Source organism: Neoarius graeffei, chromosome 3, assembly GCF_027579695.1.
Source record: "Neoarius graeffei isolate fNeoGra1 chromosome 3, fNeoGra1.pri, whole genome shotgun sequence".
In the NCBI taxonomy this organism is placed as follows: Eukaryota; Metazoa; Chordata; class Actinopteri; order Siluriformes; family Ariidae; genus Neoarius; species Neoarius graeffei.
The window spans coordinates 58,826,092-58,843,595 of NC_083571.1; positions in this window are offsets into that span (position 1 = coordinate 58,826,092).

Sequence of the window (17,504 nt, forward strand, 5' to 3'; positions counted from 1 at the left end):
ACGCCCCATTGTGTTGGTACACTTCCGGTTGTCGTCATGAAGAAGAGCTATTCGAGAGTATAAACAAAGTTATCAGTTCCGTGTTCACAAGAAGAACGAGGACAGCAACATCGATATATATACAGTGGTGCTTGAAAGTTTGTGAACCCTTTAGAATTTTCAATATTTCTGCATAAATCTGACCTAAAACATCATCAGATTTTCGCACAAGTCCTAAAAGTAGATAAAGAGAACCCAGTTAAACAAAGGAGACAAAAATATTATACTTGGTCATTTATTTATTGAGGAAAATGATCCAATATTACATATCTGTGAGTGGCAAAAGTATGTGAACCTTTGCTTTCAGTATCTGGTGTGACCCCCTTGTGCAGCAATAATTGCAACTAAACGTTTGCAGTAACTGTTGATCAGTCCTGTACACCGGCTTGGAGGAATTTTAGCCCGTTCCTCCGTACAGAACTGGGATGTTGTACTTCAACTCTGGGATGTTGGTGGGTTTCCTCACATGAACTGCTCGCTTCAGGTCCTTCCACAACATTTCGATTGGATTAAAGTCAGGACTTTGACTTGGTCATTCCAAAACATTAACTTTATTCTTCTTTAACCATTCTTTGGTAGAACGACTTGTGTGCTTAGGGTCGTTGTCTTGCTGCATGACCCACCTTCTCTTGAGATTCAGTTCATGGACAGATGTCCTGACATTTTCCTTTAGAATTTGCTGGTATAATTCAGAATTTATTGTTCCATCAACGATGGCAAGCCATCCTGGCCCAGATGCAGCAAAACAGGCCCAAACCATGATACTACCACCACCATGTTTCACAGATGGGATAAGGTTCTTATGCTGGAATGCAGTGTTTTCCTTTACAAATGTGGTGAGCAGAAAAGCATCTCGGCATGCAACAACAGAAGACCACGTTGGGTTCCACTCCTGCAGCCACGAACAGGAATCTTTGAATCAAGAATAAGTTCCTGTTAAAGTGGCCGGTGAGTGTATCTCACTTTATCCTTTTTGTTTTACCTTCTCCATCTTGAGCTCCACTCCAGTACCAAGCACATTTAGCATTTAGTTTACTGCTTTTGTGATCACTACTAAATTCATTACATAATTATATTTCCATCACTACACAAATTAGCTCAATGTATGTTTTTATTTCCAATGTTAAAATCCTGTTTTTAATTTCCACATGAATTCAGTTCCCTGGGATTCCAGCTCGGCGAAGTCTGTTTCTGCGCTTGGTACATAAAGTAATAGAGTTTGCAGGTAAACAGCTGACTTCATAAAGCGACTGAGGTTCTTACGCACATCCCTGTTCGACCACGCTGAAGATGACTCCCAAAAGCATCACTGGATGATGAACACAGATGGATGCTGTCAGATGTTATTCCTATCAGAGCTGTGTATCTACTGTATTGAAACGACCCACGTTCATAACAGTCAATTCAGGATGCAATGCTGATGTTTCTCAGTATATTATAGTAATATTTCTAACAATCCCATCTTGTTTTCACCAACACTGCCTTTTTTTTTTGCATTGTCCTTATGTCCTTTGCTATTTATACAATCACATTTCAGTATGGCGAAGTGAAACAAAATACAAGGATGTGTCATTAAACATATATTAACACAATTAATGGTTGGCTGGAAATTGTCTGCCCAAAGCCTCTGTTGTTATTTGGCTGGAAATACAACTAACAAGATAGCTAGCTAGTATGTAGCTATGCAAGTCTTTTCTACACGGACTGTAAAGCCATTAGGAACAGTAGAAATGAAACAGAATAATCAAGAATATCAACATTTCCGTCAGACCTGTTGGTAAATTATTAAGAAAATACTTCTTTTGAGTATAATTACAATAAAGCAAAACCAGCCTTAGACAAGTTTGTGATACTGGCAGAATATCAACATTACCTGACAATCTGGGACTTCAGAGCTTTGTTAAATGTCAACTTCAAAAAATACCACAGAAATGTATTAATATGGAATTTCTTGACAATAAATGTCTTTAATACAGTATTACAATGTGACTGTGACACCTCTCGCCCATAGTCAGCTGGGATAGGCTCCAGCTTGCCTGCGACTCTGTATAGGATAAGCGGCTACAAATAATGGATGGACTTCAGGTTGCATAAGTATTCACTCCATTAAATATCTCTGGTACAGTTAGTTTTAATTTGAGGAAACTTTTTCTTCTTTTGGCTGCTCCTGTTAGGGGTTGCCACAACAGATCTGTTCCGCATAGGTTTTACACCGGATGCCTTTCCTGCTGTGTGTGCTGTCCAGCACGTGTAAACACCCGTCCAACTCCTCACTCATTCCAGCACGACCTTCTTCCTGTGTACACCAGGGATTTGGTTCCGATTCAATGCAGTGGCGGCACGGTCGTGAAAGTGGTTAGCACTGTCGCCTCACAGCAGAAAGGTCCTGGGTTTGAGCCCAATGGCCGACGGGGGCCTTTCTGTGTGGAGTTTGCATGTTCTCCCCGTGTCTGCGTGGGTTTCCTCCGGGTGCTCCGGTTTCCCCCACAGTCCAAAGACATGCAGTTAGGTTACCATGGGACGGCCTTGGGCTGAAGTGCCCAAGAGTGGCGGCGCGCAAGTATGGCTTTGCTCTCCTATGACAAATTTCATTGTACATTTGTGCAGTGACAATAAAGGCATTCAATTCTGATACAACCCTCCCCAATCTTTCCGGGCCTGGGACTGGCACCAAATAGCTTGTACAACCCCAGTGACTGGGTGTTTTACCTAATCTGCATGTCTTTGAATTGTGGAAGAATCCAGAGCACCCGGAGGAAACCCACACAGACATGTGGAGAACATACAAACTCCACACAGAAAGGCCCCCATCAGCTGTGGGGTTCAAACCTGGAATCTTCTTGCTGTGAGGCAACAGTGCTAAATTACATGGTTGTGGAGTTTCTTTATTTCCTCAATTTAATGATGTTTCAGATCAATCAGCAGCCTGGAGCCAGAACTAGTTGTAAGAGTGTGTGTCCTACGCCCCCATGCTGGCACACCAACACCCTCGATGCCTTTGGAGATGAAAGCGACTTAATAGTCACTTGTCACTCTTCATTAAAAAGAAAAAATCCCCACACTGTCACATCTTATGGATGTGTAGACATTTTCTAGCAGAGATAGATGTGCCTATACTGAGATTTGATGACTGGAAAGCTTTTGTTTAAATAGGTAACTGAATAAGTATCTAACCCATCATATTGCAAATCACTTAGCATACCCATTGCCACCAGTAGACTAACAAGCAGGATATCTCAAAATGAATGAGAAATTAGTCTTAGGCTAAAAATGTGTTAATGCTGTTAATGGCAAAGAATTTGAAAATGCCTATTTAGCCTATGTTAGGGATATTGGTCTATGGCACACAGCTGAAGCAGGCTTTTACAAAATATGATATTTTGCCATATTTTAAGTGATGTGGAATATGTGGCTGCATATGTTTAGATACCAGTCAGAATCTATGGTCTAATAACAATTCTCCACTCAGACTCAGCCAGTTCATGCTGAGTCGAAAACTTGATGTTGAGTTGACCATACGCTAAAATTTTCTGTGAGACGTTCGATTTCTAAATGAGGGCCACTGTGAAGACTTGCCATTGTACGGTAATTGCAGCCAAAGGTGTTTCTACCAGGCACTGACCCTGGTGGGGTGAATACTTATGCAATGACCAAAAGTCTTCTTTCTTTAACTTTTGTGGCACAATAAAATATTTTGCCCCTTCAAATGTTCAAAATATTGTGTAAAATAACGAATGATAAAAGGCCATTTCAATTCCAGGTTATAACAATATAAAAAGAATGAAATCTACGGGTTATGATTTTAGAGTTACTCTTCCTGCTAAGCTTAATTGGGAATCCATGCTAGCAATTAACACCTTAGATGTGCTTCTCACATCCAACAGATATTGTTGTGAAAGATGTTCATTTTGAGAATTTGTGCTTCATTCATAAAGCTTCATTTTAGAAGTGATTCTTCATCATCATCATCATATTCCCTTTGTGGAGTGTCCTCCTTAGGGTGTCTTGGTAGGAAGAATCCTATTGAGTAGTTATAGAAGCCTGATTTATCCATCATTGTACGTCTTATCTGTTTTGTGTCTAAACCCAAAAGTTTTTCAAATTTTGACCACTTAGAAGATCTTGTGTCGAACAATAGTTGTTTTGGGAGTTCATCGTTGCCCATATGACATATGTGTGCAATATATCTTAATTGCTGTTTATGGCAGAATAGTTTAATAGGAAGGGTCTTTGTTTTTTCACATAGTTCTGCATTTGATATTTCAAAGCTCCAGTGTATCTCTCCCTTGATATCTTTATCTTGATTATTTCTATCGGGTGCATTTTTGTGCTTAAATCCTTACCATTTTACAGAGGAGGCCATGCCATACAACACCAATTTTACTCATTTCTCGTGCATTTAACTGCCATGCCTGTACACTGTACAACAGTCTTGATCGAACACATGCTGTGAGGAACTTTACTCTAGTTGATAGATGGATGCGACGGTCAGTTAGAATGTGTTTTAGCTTGTTCCATTTTGAAAAGCAGCTCCAATCCTAGTACCAAGGAATGCAGAATTGTCACCAGAGTTTATGATGGTACACTACCGTTCAAAAGTTTGGGGTCACCCAGACAATTTTGTGTTTTCCATGAAAAGTCACACTTTTATTTCCCACCATAAGTTGTAAAATGAATAGAAAATATAGTCAAGAAATTTTTCTGGCCATTTTGAGCATTTAATCAACCCCACAAATGTGATAGCCTGGCTAACGCGATTTCAAAGCTCTCCGAGCTATTGGTCTGGCCAAGATATTAAGCCCAACTGTTTCCCAGAGCCCGTGGTTGACCCGCCTCCCTGAAATGCCTCAGTTTGCTACTGGTCGAAGCCAGAAAAGGCTGTGACGAAGCTTAAACCAATCACATCACTCTTTCCTCTGACGTATGCGACGCGACGGGGCTAACTGGTAGATTAAACTCTTACCGAAGCCGGTCGGGAGCAAGGCGAAAGCGTCCTTCCTTTCAATAAATACCTCCAGGGCTGCTCTTTGCTCCGTTTTCAATGAGAACTTCCCGTTGAATGCTTTCAATACAGCATCTATGCGTAATAGATGCGTAAACGTGAATGAAGCGCTTCCGGCATAGATTCTGTAAACAATCTATGGCTTCCGGTCGCAGTTCTACTACGTCAGTGCCTTGAACACGCCTCTACCCAGGACCGTTGGAGATGCTCAAAGTTGATTGGTTCCCGATTTTTCGGGAGCTTGGAAGAGCTGGAGATAGCTTGTCTGGCCAGACTAAGCTCGCAACAGGCCCTCGTGTTGCGTCATGCTTAGGATGGGCGGGCCCAGGCTACAAATGTGATGCTCCAGAAACTCAATCTGCTCAAAGGAAGGTCAGTTTTATAGCTTCTCTAAAGAGCTAAACTGTTTTCAGCTGTGCTAACATGATTGTACAAGGGTTTTCTAATCATCCATTAGCCTTCTGAGGCAATGAGCAAACACATTGTACCATTAGAACACTGGAGTGATAGTTGCTGGAAATGGGCCTCTATACACCTATGTAGATATTGCACCAAAAACCAAACATTTGCAGCTAGAATAGTCATTTACCACATTAGCAATGTATAGAGTGTATTTCTGATTAGTTTCAAGTGATCTTCATTGAAAAGAACAGTGCTTTTCTTTCAAAAATAAGGAAATTTCAAAGTGACCCCAAACTTTTGAACGGTAGTGTATATCCAAGGTATTTAATGCTACGGACATTTTTGATCTTGTTATCACCAAGGCAAATGAGACACTCCTTGCTTTTCACCTCCTCATCCACATTAAAGGCCATCATCTCCATCTTAACATAAGACATTTGCAATCCAAAGCGAGTGAAAGTGTTGTCATAAATCTGCAGAACATTTTGAAGCTCCTCAATGGATTCTGCAAAAATGGCTAGGTCATCAGCATATAGAAGTTCTGTTATCCGATTTTCCCCATTTGCTCACGCTTTCTTATGAAGTTCTCATGGTGACACCTCATTTGGGATACAATATTTGACCTTGAAGCCAGTGTCTGGGTATGCTTTCAATATTTCATGGTGGGTAATTCTAACAACAAAGTCCATGTACACATTGAAAATGGAAGGGGATTTTAGAGCACCTTGTCGACATCCAACTAGAGTGTCGAATAGTCGGGCTGTCCCTTTGATAAACACTTTTGTGCAGGTGTATAGAGTACGTAGGACTGATACTAACTGGGGTGATTTCAGTTGGATTTCAAGGCATTTCATCAAAGTGTCACATGGTATCCAATCATACACTGCTTTCAGGTCCACAAAAGCTATGAACAGTGGGGTTCCTGATTTACTTGACTTTTCGAGAACTTGGCATAGAGTGAAGATGGCATCACACGTTGACCTGTTTGACAAAAATCCAAATTGTGATGGTAGCAGAATATGCTCAAATGCCTCCTGAGCTCTCTCCACAATGATCCCCGATACAACTTTGGATAGGGCAGCAATGATACTTAGACCTCAGTAGTTTTCAGCACATGACCTCAGTCCCCATTTGTGGAGGCATGTAATGCTTGCAGTAAGCCATCTAGTCGGTACTTGTAGAAATGTCCATACCAGCTCTATCAGTAGCATAATATACTTCAGCATCCTTTCAGATGTTGCATATTTCAGATGTTCAGCGTACAGTTTATCTGCTCCTTTGCATTTGGCATTCTTCAGTCGTTTAAAGGCCAATTTATGCTGACAACCCAGTCCTCGCAGATAGCGTCGCAGACAGTGTCTGCGTAGCCCCCCCACCTTCGCAGACGCTCTGCGCGCACCTCCCAAAAATTGTGACCACCACAGAAGCCTCGCAGACAGCGTCGCAGACAAGAGGGCTCTGATTGGTCCACTCTACATCCGCTGTACATGCACTTCCGCTTCCCTACTTTCCCGGTTTGGTTTGTTTTCATGACCGCCATTTTTAAAAACACGAGCGAAGATGGAGCAGCATGAAGAGCAGTTGATTGAGGAAGTACGTACATCTATACGACTCCAGTTCTAGTCATTATAAAAAAAAAAAGTTATAGTCATTATAAGTAACCGGAGGATAAACACTCCACTAACCACACCCACCAACTACTCCTAGTGACTTCGCGCCCCCTTGCGTTGTGCCGGTGAATAACATCGCACACGCCTATTACTCCCTGCTCAACAATAAATTACAACTGTCTGCGAAAAGCTATCTGCGAAAGCCTTGTCGCAAGAGCATGCAGAGGCCTTAAGCCCTTTCTGGATTTCTGAACAGTCTGGTACCAATGTATCAATGGTAGGAAAGTCTTCTGGTGGTAGTACTGTATGTATGTGTAGCTCTCAGGGTACTCTAGTACTGTATGTTCATATTCCCAGGGACCAAAGTGTTCGGAGAAGTGTTCTTCTAGCTTGGATACAGTTATGAGTGGTTTACTTGATCGATCCAGTGATGCATGTTGTTTCATCAGTCTAAACTCTTCTTCTGTTTTCCATTGGTCGCTTGCAAGGTTCAGTTGGTCTGCCTTGAGTTTGTAAAAAGTGTTCTTCAATTGAGTACGGAGTTTCTTGATTTCATTTCCTCGAGTCTTTCTTCTCACTGGATCTTTCTCATTGTGGCATTTGATCAATAGCTCTTGGTATTCTTGGTTGACCCAGGGCTTGTTAACAATGGTCTTTGTCATGGGAGGGATTGTTTCTTTTGAGGCTTGCTGGATTGATAAAATCTTCCACTTCATCTACCTTTTGTGAGCTTGGTTCAAGCACCATAAGCTGGTCAAGTTTTGCGCTGTAGTTTTCACGTATGGATATATTGTCTCTAAGATATCGAACATCTTGATGGACTTCAGATACAGCTTTCTTTGCAAAGATTTGTTTGATCCTTTTTTTGGTTGGAAACCAGGCTTGCATCATGACAACACGGTGGTCGGATTCAAAAGGATCACTCTGTGCGGGATAAACCCTACAGTCTTTGGTTGCCCGTTTCACATACCACTCGGCCATTATGTAATCAAGTCTTCGCTTATAACCAAGATTCGATTTGAAAGACCGTCTGTTTTTCTGATCTCACGGCAAACATAGTATTCAGTAGGTAGAGGTTATTACTTTCAGCTGTCTCTGTGAGCCTTGAGCTGTTGAAACTTGTTGGGTTATTGTCGTTAAACTGGCCAGCACTCCGCCATTTGCTAAGATCACAATCATCCCCAATTGTTGGATTGAAGTCGCCAACAGCTATTATTTTGAAAGAATGATGCTCAGTTTTGGCTTTTCGTATTTCTTTTTGTAGTGTGTGGTAAAATGACTGTTTGCTGGAATCAGCATATTCCTCAGTTGGGCAGTAGCAGCTGAAAACTGTTAACTTCACACCATATACAGTTACGCGCACCATAGCCATTCTTCCCTCGATTATATGATTCACATCTAATAGCTTCACATGAAGAGCTAAGACTACAGCTACACCTACTGTACTTTTGCCGTTTTCATGCCATTGTGGATTATGCACCATCTTTTTAGTATAGGCTCATTAAAACAGATTTCACCTTCTCCCTTCTGTCTCACTTCCTGCATGCATGTTATATCATGAAATAAGTTTTTTGTACTGCATCACACAATCTGTTAGCTTGCTTTCACATTTGCCAGTTCTTACATTGATGGTAGTTCTTCTTCTTCACTGTGGACTTACTGGGGGTGAGTTTCATGTCTTCTACTAATACCAACTTCAATATTATAATAAAAGAAAGAAAAACTAACACTAATAATCATTCATTCATTATCCATCAAGCTGTCTAGCTTGCCTTTTACAAGTTGCTCTAATATTCTAGTATGAAAAAGGCTACTTTACACGCTGGTGCCAATGCTCCGTTAGCTCTCCCAATCACAAGACCAGGATCCTCAGGGTGTATCTGTCATTAATGTGACGGAGGTGGAGCTGGCTTGAGTGTGAGAGGCGATAAGATTTACCAGGACTTATGAATGCCTTTTAAGCCTTGCATAAAGTGAGTTGCGCATCACACAATTTACACCCCATGAACCACATGATTCCTGAACCTGCCCAGGGTGTGTTATGTCTTTGGGGTTTGTATGGACCATGTGGAAGTCATGTGAACTGGTTGTCTCAGTTCCTTGAATGTTCCCACTCACTGAGTTATGTGGATGTAGTCAGATGCTGTCAAAAGAGAAACTGTACTAAAATATCATGGGTCTTTTAGTTTTCATCAAGGGCAACCTCAAACTTTTTTTTAAAAACATTTTTCTCATTCTCCTTCAACCCATTTCCACCCCTTCTCCTCTCCTCCCCTTTCCTCCCCATCCCTCATTTCTCCCCATGTTAATCCTACTTTTGGACACATTTCGGTTCAGTGGAGCACAAAGCTGCACCAAACACACAGGAATGTACGTGTGTGTGTGTGTGTGTGTGTGTGTGTGTGAGAGAGAGAGAGAGAGAGAGAGATGGCCTGGCACCCTCTGTCCTGAATGTACTACATGTATTAATACATACTGATGGATGCTGGGAGAATATTAATACTGGTAGTCCTGGTCCCTGGTACATTCCTGGTCCTGGTTCTTGATACACACAGCCTCATTATGACATTTGGTTGAATGTTTGTGTTTGGTAGTGAACATTGTGAATGTTATCTTGTTGATGGGTGCTGTATGTGTTGGAGAATTGTACTGTTGGTGTTTGATGATGAATGTTGTGCTGGTAGATGCTGTTTTGAATGTTTTTGTTGGCATTTGATGGCGAATGTTGTCTTGTTGACAGTAAATGCTGGATGTGTCAAGAACGTAACTGTTGGTGTTTTATGGTGGATTTTGTGGTGTTTAATTGTGGATGATATATGTGTTGGGGAATGTTATTGTTGTTTGATAATGAATGTTGTGGTTTTAGATGGTGGATGCTATATGTGTTGGAGAATATTATTGTTCTTTTATTATCTTATTGGTACTTTTGGCATTTGATGGGAAATATTGGTGTTTGGTGGTGGGTGGCACGGTGGTGTAGTAGTTAGCAAGAAGATTCTGGATTCGAGCCCAGTGCCAACAGTGGCCTTTCTGTGTGGAGTTTGCATGTTCTCCCCATGTCTGTGTGGGTTTCCTCCGGGTGATCTGGTTTCCCCCACAGTCCAAAGAAATGCAGTTAGGTTAACTGGTGACTCTAAATTGTCTATAGATGTGATGGTTGTTTCCCAAGTCCAGAAATGGGAGGGTTGCAGCAGGAAAGGCATCCGGCATAAAACTATACTCCAATTAATATGACATGTGGATCAACAGGGTTCACATGGACCCCGTCCCAGCAACAGTGCTGGACAAGGGATATGATGATGATGATGATGATGATAATGTTTGGTGGTGGATAGTGTATGTGTTGAAAATTACTACTGGTATTTCATGGTACATGTGATGCTTGATGGTGGATCCTGGATGTGTTGGACTATTGGTGTTTGATGGTGAACGTTGGTATTTGGTGGAACTGTTGGTGATGGCAAATGATGGCTTTTGATGGTGAATGGTGTGGTGTATGATGGTGGATTCTGTGCATTCAAGTATGTTTCTGCTGGTATTTCATTGTAAATGTTGTGATGTTTGATGGTGCATGCTGTATGTGTTGGACAATGTTACTGTTGGTGTTTGATGGTGAACGTTGGTATTTGGTGGAACTGTTGGCGATGGTAAAGGATGGCTTTTGATGTTGAATGGTCTGGTGTATGATGGTGGATGCTGTGCTGTGTGTTCAAGTATGTTTCTGTTGGTATTTCATGCTGAATATTTTCGTGTTTGAAGGTGGATGCTGTAAGTATCGGAGAATGTTATTATTATTGCTGTTAGATGGTGTTTGTGGCAGTGGGGGCGTGGTCAAGCGTCGGTCTGTGAATGGAGGGCGGAGTCAGGGAAGGTAAGTGGCAGAATCACTGCACCTGATGGGAATTAACCTGTGTTTGTGTGTCTTCCCCAGTGACCGCGCCCTATAAGAGGAGAGGGAGAGCAGAGGAAGGGAGCTCTCCCCAACCTGGACACTTGTGTGTGTGGGGGCGAGTGAAATATCTCATCTCTCATCTCATTATCTCTAGCTGCTTTATCCTTCTACAGGGTCGCAGGCAAGCTGGAGCCTATCCCAGCTGACTACGGGCGAAAGGCGGGGTACACCCTGGACAAGTCGCCAGGTCATCACAGGGCTGACACATAGACACAGACAACCATTCACATTCACACCTACGGTCAATTTAGAGTCACCAGTTAACCTAACCTGCATGTCTTTGGACTGTGGGGGAAACCGGAGCACCCGGAGGAAACCCACGCAGACACGGGGAGAACATGCAAACTCCGCACAGAAAGGCCCTCGCCGGCCCCGGGGCTCGAACCCAGGACCTTCTTGCTGTGAGGCGACAGCGCTAACCACTACACCACCGTGCCGCCCGAGTGAAATATAAGATGCTGAAAAGCGAAATAAAAGAGTTTGTGAGAACTCAGTTCTGGCCTGCCGTGCTTCTGTGCTCCACCCACCTTAAATGATTTCTACAGTGTTATATGAATGTTTGGTTCATTGTTGAACAGGTGTTTGATGGTGAATGTAATGAAAAGTAACGTTTTTCAGAGAAATGTATAATAGTTTGTCTATTTCTGTGTGAGTTTCAGTGCGAAGTCATCAGATAGCATCAAACTCAAAGCTGCTTTCAGCAAGGAGATTATGTTCTGCTGTAATTATTAATAAAAAGTCATGTAACAGTTTAGCGCCTATGTCGCCTCCTACAAGTTCTTGTCAGTGAGTGATGTGCATCCACTGTTCCTCTTATTCAAGGCATTTTTACTTGCTTGGCATGTCCTGTCATGCAGGTTGACACCTCTTCCCCCAGACGTCTACCTGACTGTTTTTATGTTCCGATGACTGACACACTAGCAAGTGTCAGCTAACCCACCAGGTTCTGTCACTCACCTCATGATGAATTCAGAAATACACATTAAAATGCTGAATTTCATTACAGGCTTTAAAGCAGGGAGCGATAGTAATTCCTACTGACATTGAGCCATTTTAAAATGCATGCCTACTTTTCATGCATAGTTGGTGTTGCCTTAGACTCCCCCATGGACAATCAGTATTACCTGTGATTTTTTTGAACACAGAATTGGTACGGACAAATATCCCCAAATATGGACAAAGGGAAAGATGAATAATGATGCCTTGCGGATGATTTAAATAGCATTTGAGAAACCAGGCTCAGTGAGTACATGACATGCTTTCTGTGCCGTTTAAAATCAGGCAAGCTGAACTGATCTGAACCAAGACTGTCTGTTAATTTATAGGGAAATTTACAGCTTTCTCTAGCCAGCTTTTATGATTCCTGGAAATGCATCAAGAGGTAGTTTGGTAAAGATGGCAAAATTGTGAAAAGTAAATAACCTTTTATTGAAGATTTCTGAGAAGATTCACCACAGTGAGGCCAGAAAGGTTGGTAGATATGAAGAAGAACATGTGAATAATTGGGGAAGTGCTCCAGTTCTCAGATTCTGTGACTTCAGACTAGACTAATCAGATTGCAAATTGCTTGGCAATCAAAGAAAGAAAGAAAGAAACTTGACACATCCATGGCATGTTTGGATGAAGTTTTTTTTAAATTTTATTTTGTATTTAATGCTAAGGAAGCAAAGAAGTGATTAAATGTGTTCCTCTAAATATAATCATCAAACTTCATCTAGCATTTGTCAGCAATTATTACACAGACTTAGCAATGTGGTTAAGGACATTTCTACATATAATATGATCAAAATGTCATTTTTGCTCAGTGATTCCTTTAAAACTGATGGATGAAACAATGAAAACATTGTGGTCACAATCAGCCATGGCACACTTACAACTCAACCCTGTTTCTCCTGGAGAACTTGGCCAGTACCTGGCCATGAGCAACACGTGGCACCACTACGTTTCAAGCCTTTAGCCCCCTCTACAAAGGCATCTAATATCACACAAAACACCACATACTAGGCCCATCCTCGTGGACGTCTCAGTTATAATGCCCATATTGTTCTCTTGGCAGAGGATGGAGTCTCAGGAGATATGTAGGACTGTAAGGCTAAACTCCCACTCAGCCCTGCAACAACAAGCTTTTTGTAAGCACGTGTACTGTAAGACTCCTCAAGCCTGATGCTATTAATCATATTTAGTAGTCACAGGTTATATCAGGAAATGGTTCTTGGATAATAAAGTTGCGGTGCAATGCATCATCATACAAAAACTTAGTATATTATTAGAAAACAAGGAATGAGTATGAGAAAGGAGCTAAGGTCAGAATGAAGAACAGATCTAAAACCTTAAGATTAGTAATAGTCCCTACAGCTCAGCCATTATTCACATGTCTGTATCTTGTCATTCGAGTAACCTTCTCAAACCAGAAAGGGTTAAGTAGGGGATATGTAAACCTCAGTCTAAATGAGAACTGATGAGCTAAAATACAAATAAATTGAATGAAAAACACTGATATTTTAATGACATACATAATTATAAGAACAAGCTCAATCAGCAAACGTGTTAAAGCTGCTTAAACCCCCTCCAGATGTGGATTTCTGAGTCTCAGAGTCCAAAAGCAGCCATGGAAATGCCTTCATGAAGAAACACTATTTCACATGTCATTTAAGTTAACACCAGCAGATGTCCCTCTTAGAATAAGCAAAGGTTGCCAAAGCTCAGGCTGTATAATGTAGGATCATGTGCGTCAGCCCACATTTTGAGAGTTTTTTTTCGTATTGAAAGATCCAGCAGATTTGTCTCAAATCACATAATATGACTTAAATGATGTCATGTAGAAGATGTACTTTAGAATGTAATTTAGAGATCTGACAGACAGCTTACCATACACAGACATCAGCTTACATGTAATTGAGAAGGTTATTGGATGTGAGTTCATGCATATGTTCATTGTACTTGATGTAAAACATGTACATGGTGTAAATAAAAGCTAAGTAACATTCAACAATGTTGGTAATTTTAAAGTACAACTCATTAATAGATGATGGAAGTAGCACCTCCTCCATAGTCCTGTTAACTCTATACATAGTTTGCACATGACGTCACAGAGTCGGGGATTCCCTAGTGGCGGCCATCTTGTGGGTCAAGCTTACCGTATGGGTCACTGAGCACACATTGTAACGCGTGAGTACAAAGTCTTCAAAAGAACCCAAGCAGGCTATTTAAAGCTAGCAATGGTGCACACCTGTTGTATTCACAGCTGTTGTAATAGGTCAGATGATGACGTCAAGCGGAGCTTTTATGGAATTCCCACTGTACGGGAGCACGAAGGCGAGCAAACAAAGAAACTCAGCATACAAAGGAGAAATCTATGGCTTGCAAGAATCAACCTCAAGGATTATCAGCCTTCCAAACACAGCAAAGTCTGCTCCGATCATTTTATAAGTGGTAAGTTGTTTAAATAAACAATCAATTGTGTTTAAGTTTGTTTTTGGAAACCAAAACATCGTGTAAACAATCTCTGGAGAATGCCTAACTGGAACCGCTGAGTGTACGTTTACATTGTAATGTACACCTAATATCGCTCGTTTGTCACGTTTCTATTTGACACTTGTCACTTCACTCACGCAAGGGTCATTTTTGAAAAAACATTTTAGGTCTATTCTGTATTCAGGGATGCAAACAGCGCGCCTTTTGGCGGATGCCGCCTTTTTCACGGCTGAATCGCGCAGATCTGATTTTTTTTTAGGGGGGGCGTTGGAGTGTCTGATTATAATTTCAAAGTAAATTCTGTATTAAAATTACTAAATAAGCAAATCCGTTACAGTCCATGAAACATAGGAAGTATAAGGATGAGAAAAAAACAGTAAATCGGAAAGCTGCGCACATCGCGCAAATGTGCGCAGCTTTCCGATTTACTGTTTTTTTCTCATCCTTATACTTCCTATGTTTCATGGACTGTAACAGATTTGCTTATTTAGTAATTTTAATACAGAATTTACTTTGAAATTATAATCAGACACTCCAACGCCCCCCCCCCCAAAAAAAATCGGATCTGCGCGATTCAGCCGTGAAAAAGGTGGCATCCGCCAAAAGGCGCGCTGTTTGCATCCCTGTGTATGATTTGATTTGTGTTTAATCAACTTATTATGGTTGCATAACATTCAACAGTCTATTTAATGCTAGAATATATAAAGTTGTATATATCAGACAGCCTTTAAAGTTTGTTGAAGTCAGTTTCAGGCTTTGGAGCAGGCTTTGGCAGTTTCAGGCTTTGGCAGCCCTGCATAGTCAATTGAAAATGCATCTTTGTCCACTTCATAGGGGTCAATTCCCCCAATCAAGGCCAGTTTGGCTGCATACCGTTGTCGTGAGATGTCGTCTAATGTATCTATATACTTCTGTTTGCTTGATTTTGCCGACATTGATCTTTATTTTAGAAAACTGACTATATAACTTCATAAATTCATCCGAGATAACGTAGCCAGTAATGGCGATGGTCCATTTTGTTTGACCCACAAGACGGCGGCTGGAGGGCTTTCCCCGGAATGCCGTTACGTCAGTGAAAACTATGTATAGCCTTGCTGTAGTGCATGATGGGACAGGTTAGTGCAAAAAGAGTCCATAGTTTGACACTGTATTTCCAAAAAACAACCAATCATCCTCTTTTTTGCATTTCTCCAAATTTTATTAGTTGACTAATAGGCATTCAGGAATACCAGAACAGTGCCTACATATACAGTATAACATATCTCAGTGAGTTAGAGTTTTCATTGCTTGATCTAAGTTTGATAATTATGTAGCATCAGGCAGGTTTCCATTAGACTACCCAAGGCTGGAGTTTAACAATAATAAAAATGTATATATTTGAACAAAAGAAAATACAAATATAACTAGAAAGACACTTGGTAGAGTGCATACCTCCACCAAATCACATATCCAGATTTGCATCAAAATCTAATCAATTGTTCCATGGCTCATGGCCCACCTTTCCTCAAAATGTTCATCCAAATCTGTTCACTACTTTTTCAATTATGTTGGGAACAGGCAAAAAAAAAAAAAAAAAGTCCTGGATCCACATATATATCCAGATATGCATCAAAATATACTGTAACCAAATATTCCTTGGCCCATGGCTCACCTTTCCTCCAAATTTCATTAAAATCCGTTCACTACATTTTGAGTTATGTTGGGAAAAGTAAAAGAAAAAAAAATGGAGGCAAAAACCTCCTCCGACAAAGTTGGTGGAGGTAAATACAAATACAAACAGAAAAATGTAAGCAGAACATAGTAATTTTCTTTAATGGCAGGTATATTGTTCTTCATCATGTAATCTGACATAGAACTTGGAGTCTGTTATAGAATTTGGCCAATTTTTAAAAAATTGTTAACTTTAAAAAAAATGCATCTTGTACAGTGTGACAAGTCATAATCTTAAAAGACAGCTGAAATCGCACAGTGTAAAACCAGCTAAAGCTAGCTTTACTACATATCAGGGGTGTCCAATTTTATCTGCAAAGAATTGGTGTGCCGCAGGATTTCATTCCGCTCCTGGTTTTACTTTTTTAATCAATTTGTCTTGGTCTTCAAATAACAGATGAACTGTCTTAGATGGAATGAAATCCTGAAGAATAAAACACGTGCAATACTGACATGTAATGCTTTGCAGTTCTTCATAGGTCTCATCATTCACTAAACATCAAATGGAACAAACAGTTCTAAACAGTTATGGATAACCAAGGATAGGGCCATCATTATGGTTATGGTAACGTATAGATAGAGTTAATATAATGTTTGCAAACAAGATAGGATTTCTACATTTACACAAAATATATTTCCTACTTGTTGCATCTTGGGACTAAAGTGCAAAACACTTACACTGTATTGAAGAAGAAGAAACCTTTATTTGTCACATGCACACTTCAAACACAGTGAAATTCATCCTCTGCATTTAACCCATCTGAAGCAATGAACACACGCACACACCCAAAGCAGTGGGCACCCACACCAGAGCGCCCGGGGAGCAGTCAGGGGTTCGGTACCTCGCTCAAGGGCACCTCAGCCCAAGGCCGCCCCACGTCAACCTAACTGCATGCCTTTGGACTGTGGGGAAAACCGGAGCACCCGGAGGAAACCCACGCAGACACAGGGAGAACATGCAAACTCCACACAGAAAGGCCCTCGCCGGCTGCTGGGCTCGAACCCAGGACCTTCTTGATGTGAGGCGACTGTGCTAACCACTACACCACCGTGCCACCACTGTCCCACAATTGAAAAATTGTGTATAGAACTGAACTAAACCAACTTAAAAAACCCTTTAAAATCAGACTCCAAAAAGTAAACCAACTACAGTACTTTCTGCAGGTAAAATACACAGTAAACACGGATTAAGGCTCAGCTACGTTACTGTAAGCAAAAATCCATACAGGCCTGCCACAACTTAATTTAAAAAGGTATGCTTGAATTTGGAGGAAGAACTTTCTGGACTGTCTTGGATGAATTGGGTGCTACGTGC